At 46.8% G+C, this 6,000-nt stretch overlaps 1 protein-coding gene across 5 annotated transcripts in view; it reads right to left on the minus strand.

Annotated features, from left to right (window-relative positions):
• The window catches only part of LOC121619291 (CMP-N-acetylneuraminate-beta-galactosamide-alpha-2,3-sialyltransferase 1-like), a 68,107-nt gene extending 62,789 nt beyond the window's left edge, over positions 1 to 5,318 (minus strand). For 2 of the 5 annotated variants that reach the window (XM_041954879.1, XM_041954882.1), the window contains exon 1: positions 4,990 to 5,318. The gene's annotated coding sequence lies outside the window, so the exon portion shown is untranslated. Of the gene's footprint in view, positions 1 to 4,324; positions 4,616 to 4,989 lie in introns of those variants that run through there. The other 3 variants (XM_041954878.1, XM_041954880.1, XM_041954881.1) reach the window with 3 other exon arrangements.
• Between the last annotated feature and the right edge of the window lie 682 nt (positions 5,319 to 6,000).

The following is a 6,000-nucleotide window of genomic DNA, read 5'->3' on the forward strand; positions in this document are numbered from 1 at the left end:
TAAGCTAAGCTAAGTTATGCTTAACACGCCCTGACTCCAGCTTTGTACTTAACGTGCAAACAGGACTGATGTGGATCTTCTTGGGTCGCTCAAAGCAAATAAGAAATTCAGAAAATGTTAAGTTATTCCTTTCACTCGTAAGTGAATTTAGATGTCTAAACCATTTTGCATTTTTTCCACAAAACTACAGAAATAAATGCCCAGTTGAAAGCTGCTTTTCTGTGCTATTTTTTCCCCCTTTCTGACAAAGCATTTTCACTCCCCTCCTGCTTGTATTAAAGTAAACATCTCATTATGTGGCTGAATCTCAAATTTGGCTTGTCTCAGGTATTCTAAGTGCCCCAGCAGTTAAGCAAAGAGGAGTATTTACATTTCTCCCGCTCATTATTCCTGAAATGACCTCCAGAGCAAAATTAAGCTCCACTCTGTAGCTCAGTGGGTCCAGTCAAGGAGAAGTCCTTTTCACAGAATGGTGCTGCTGTTTTCCATAGCATGTTTAATTAATGAACTGTTATTAACGATGGTAGCAGTGGAGCATTAGTGGAGGTAATGGTTCTGCTGTCAGTAATTATAGCAGCGATAGCCCTGTTTATTATGATTAGTCTGTTATAACACAGTGATCTGCTGTTTTTGCTATTCTATGTGACCTTTCTATTGTTCTATGTTTTTAAATCGTCATTTGCAAGTTAGTTGTTACTTATTGTTGCTGGATTACTGATTAAACATGAGCCGTATATGCTGAAAATGAGAATTCTCTTGGGTAATGTACATGTATACCGTGTACGTAGGTTGAAGCACACGCTGAAAAAGCTTAAGGCCTAAACAGAACAGTTCCTGGAAAAATAAACTACAACAACAACAACAAATCACACAGATCCAGATCATCCTCAGCTGTGCTGCACCACGTTAACACACTCCGCCTAAGGCTGCAAACACAACGCGGTTACGACGTATTTCTAAGCATTTCGCTCTGCTCTACCCGTCAAGATATAGCACGCTTCACAGCTTTACATTTCAAATTCCCATTGTGATCAGAGAACAAAGGGCTGACACATATGGGAATTAGAGTGAACTTTGGATGCTGGAGACAATGCAACCCTGTTGACTTTGTGCTGTGAAAAGACAAAGGTCTTCTGTCCTCCAGAGCACAGCGATGCAAGGCGCATTTTATCAGTTTGTTTGTGTCATGCACAGGACACACCTGTTTGGCCTTTCGAAAGGACAAAACATTATGACTGGCGTGCTCTCTGAGCAGTTAGTCAACACTTATGAAGGTCATGGGCGACCTTTCGCCACCGCTCTGCATCATGTACATGCAGAGGAATCATACAGATGACTCTGCGAGTTACCAATGTCAGCTTCCACTTTCTTGTGAAAAGCAGCTGCACTATCTCTAGATTAAATCGCTGCCTTTTCTCCACAGTTTCCCGCTCAGTGTTATTACCGCGCTGAAGAAAAGACTTAATGTGGATTCTGCTTGTGAGTGAAAATCTTTTGCCGGAATCGATTTTAACATTCATCTCTCTCCGTGAATAGAAAACTATACTATCATGATCGTCCAATCATCCTTCATTTGCCTTGTACATACAGACGCTGAAACAAACACTAAAAGCCTTTCGGATCCCAGCTATTATTCACATTCACTGGCTAAACTTATTTTTTCCCTACAGAACACAGGTAAACAAACCTGGGCAGGCTGTGCGGGGTGTTGATGTGCTGCCACATCACTTCCTCTGTGGTATCAGAGGCCTGAAACAAAGAGGTGAGATGTACAGTGACGTTTGCATCAAAAGATTCCACTAATTTCTCTGAACTTTATTTTCATGCCAGCTTCAAAAGGCTTGTTAATCTACGTAGCATAAAAACAACCTTTTTACAGCCGCTTTGCAGCTCCGCCATTTTTGCAAAGTTGGCCGGCACCCGTTGGCTTCTTTTCTTCTCCTTTCCTGCCTCTCACTCTTTTCCTGTCTGTCTTCTTTTACGAGGCGATACCCACATAATGCCAAGGCCGACGGTTTTGCTGGGAGCACCTGGTGAGTTAAAGGCTAGGCCAGGTGGTACACAGCTTTGACTGCCAATTAGAGCGGTGACCATGTGAGAGCTGCCCGAGATAACTTCTAATTAACAATGGACCTCGGAGGCATAACAATTAGCCTTTCCTTCAAATAAACCCACAGAAAGGATGCCATGTCAAGCCCACTCACAAATTCTTTTTTTTCCATTTTTAGTTGCCAAATAATACCCTACTGAGGACAAGCAAAGCAACTGAAAAAAAAAACATGCAGGAAGTAACAGTAATCCTGAGCAAAGCCTTGCAGAGGAGAGCTTATGGATGGCGTACATATTGTAGAGGCGAGTCTCTATTTAAGCAAAGAATGGAGGCATTTCTCCTGACAAGGTCGGAGATGCTGCGGGCCTGTCAACATGACTGCAAGGAGAATAAAAGGTACAAGAGACGCTTTACATTGATGATGACACTGGGCGAACGGCGCCGACGGAGAGATGCACGCTGTCAGCCTAACTGATTGTACCATAAAACGATTATGACAGCGAGGGGACAATTTGTGGAGAACGGCTCGGCCTGACAACAAAGTGATGAAAGTCAAGGATGGCGCATGTGTCCGTCAAAACGGGGGGGAGAGGGGGAAGCTCCTGAGGTCTTGTGATGTGGAGATGCATGGTTGTGTATCTGAGCTAGCCATCAGAAGGAAGCAACATCTGCTGCACAGCACGCTATGGCTTTACATAATGCATCCATCCCTCTTGAAACAGCTGTGGATTCCCTTCCCATGCTCCTCCGAAGGCACCTGCCAGTGAGCATTATCAAACAAGCAGTCGCCAGATAAAAGCCACGCAGTAATTTGACAAGCCTAATTGCAGGAGTGATGCGTAGTCTCGACATCGCTGATTGCTCTGGGGAAAGATTAAGACAGCAATCACGGGACGGCTTTCTTTGTCGCGGAGGCGGTCCTGCTTAAACTGTCGTTTCGCGGTCGTCCGTGATAACCTCACAAGTGGGTAAATTGTAGCGAAACGGCAGCGAGATGTTGTTTTGTGAATGCTCACGTTCAGTGAAAGCCATGTTTTCTTCACGTGTGCCCAGAGTATAGGAAGTCTGCTCATGCTTGGAGAAAAAAAAACTACAAAAAAAAAAAAAACGAACGGTGCTGAGGAGTTTCTTGGAAAACAGCCAGGATTGTTAAGTGGAAACAGAGGGCAAATCAAAAAGCCAGGGAGAAGTCCAAGGGGAATACTGCGAAGGAAAAAGACTGCCTGCGACCGAGCCGAGGGGCCTGAACAAAAGACACTAACTATTAGTGAAATATACATGTACGCGCTGCAGGCACATGCAGACCACCACCCGAGGGACTGGAAACATTTCTGCCGCTGCTGCTGCAGTCTTGGGTTTCTGGACCACGCTAGAAAGCCGAGCACTTAAAGGGTCTGATTGGGTCTGCGGCGAGCCACGGGGATTCCTCTGTCTGGAGCTGGGAGTCTGAATGCCAGAGCTGAATAACTGATTACAGTAAAACCCACGCTGACTTAACTCAGCCTTCACGCCACTGCGACTAAAGACTCAAGGATATACCTCGCAGGGAAGATCTTAAAACTGGAAGTTGCATCGTTAGAGGAACTTGCGCAAACTTCGAATGAGACGTCGGGCGCCCTCGCGGAACGCTGTGCGTTTCTGCTCGGGCCTGGCGCGCTTTGAAGTGGAAACGGCAGCACGACTGCGACTGCAGTTCATCAGACTTTTCCTCGCAGGATGTCTTCATCTGGCTGGCAGCTGGTGAGAGTTGCCATGATTCACTGTGACTCACTGCCTCTTCCCTGCTCTATTGTTAAAAGGAGCCCACAAAGGACTTCCTTTCAGACAAATCACACAGATCTTTTAAATGTATATGCAGATGAGGAAACCTGAGTGAAGTGCACGTTATCCGGGTGATACACATTTCTCTCAAAATAGCTCCTCCGTCTTTTATAGTGCAACAAATGGCAATTGCTTATGGAAACTACAATTTCCAGATGTAATTGGGTTCCTTGATAATGGAGGCTCCCCATCTCCATCTCTGCCACCCTCCTCTCTAAATACTGCAGCGCGGTCCCCCAAGGTCACGCCATCCAATCTGATTGGAGATGTGATGAGGAGCCGCCTGAGCCAATGTATTCCACTTGCTTATTATTTATAATGGCACGGAGAGGTTTGAGCGGAAAATTAACCAGCAGACACCTTCATTAGCAAATGAGGTGACAGCTCCTGTAAAGTAGACAACAGAGGGGGTAATTTCAAAACTCATAACCCATAAACCTGGAGTTTACTCACGCTGACACCGAAACACAGAGCGACTCACTCACGAGGCTGCTTCCAGGACAAACACACACTCCTGTGCCGTGGACAGCACAGATATCTCCCCTCTGCTGTACATTCAACAGTTGCTCCAGCCTGGCGTACAGCTGCACACAGTGGAGGGTGCCCGGTCTTTTTGAAGTCACAAAGCTGGGCCCCCACCTCACAATCTGAAGCCAAGAAATCAAAAAGCGATCCTCAAAAAGAAGAAGTTCCTCTCAACGCGATGGTGGCTGCAAACACTCACAGAGAGAGAAAAAGAGCATTTCAAAGAGAAATGAGCGCAAACGTGCGCACACTGAAACCTGACAGGCAGGGGAGGGGAGGGGGGGTGAGGGTGAATTATGAAATTCGCCTCATTATAAGCAGTGAAAACTAATCATGGAAATCAGCAGGTGTGACTTGAACAGCAACATGTTTGATACAGCAGCAACACGCGGCTGCTTCCTATCACACATCCAAGGAATCGTGTTTATTTCCGCGGAGGAAAGTTACAGCGAAACACCTGGTCGGCAGCACTTTAAGACTTTAAGCCTTCGTGTGCGCCTCTGTGTTTAAAGCACCGAGATTAAAAGCTATAATTAGATTATAAGGTGAGCGGAGCGCGGCGCTGGGGGGGGTTAAAAGCAGGCGATACTCACTTTAAGTCTGCGAGCGAAGTCCCGTCCGTTCCGCGCGGTGCGGCGGCGGCGGCTCCGCGGAGGACCGGGAGCGAGCGATGCGGCGCCGAGGCTCCAATTTAAGAGGAAAACAAGCTCCGAACTGGCAACCTCGCACCTCCGCCCGCTCTGAACGTGAAAACACCGGTAGGAGGTTCGCTCCCCTCCCGGAACGAGCGCATCCGTGCGTTTTTGTTTTCTTTTCGCGGAGGATGGCAAGAGTTTCTCGCGTACACCGTTCCTCGCTCCCAGGCAATGAGAGGCACGCATGTTAATTCCTGAGCGCTGACCATGAGGGGCTCAACGCTGCTACGCCCCTCAGCATCCTCACTCACACTCTTTCACGTCAGGCGGGTTTTTCTTTTTTTTTTTTGGCAGGCGTGACCGGGTCCTGCTGTTAGCCTCCAGCTTATTGCTGCGGGGATGAACAATAAGCTCCAACACACCAATGAAGCACCCATCTGCATTTACGCGCCCTGTTAATATCAAACAGGAGCTGCGATGCTCTTATATATATTATAATTATATTATTAAACACTCGCAGTAAGTGACTATCACCAGCTTTGATTGATAAATCTAATATTCTAGCTGCAGTGCTCCTGTAATATTCCCATAATATCCCCCAGGGCGAGGCGTTAAAGGCCTGCTAAGTTGCACAGTCTTTGATCCATAAAATATTTGTAGACTTCTAATTTTGCTGACAGGATCACTGCAGCTCGTTTCCATAAGTGCTGCACACTAATAGGATAATAGAGGTGAGTGGTAGCTTAACTGCGGCGAGGTGAACTCGCCCAAGCTGGAGACCGCTCAGCTGTAACAGCCTCTGGCCTGCAGATACCTGTTGGTCAGATTTATGCCCTTGGATAGGTGAGTGCTTACCTCTCCCCTCCCTGAGGCCGCTAAAAGGCATTTAGTACTCTGAATAGGATGTGGCTGCTTTATGGAAACTGGCAGCGTTTACAACAAATCCTCAGCAAGGGGGCTTGATTTAAG

Source organism: Chelmon rostratus, chromosome 16 (assembly GCF_017976325.1).
Source record: "Chelmon rostratus isolate fCheRos1 chromosome 16, fCheRos1.pri, whole genome shotgun sequence".
In the NCBI taxonomy this organism is placed as follows: Eukaryota; Metazoa; Chordata; class Actinopteri; order Chaetodontiformes; family Chaetodontidae; genus Chelmon; species Chelmon rostratus.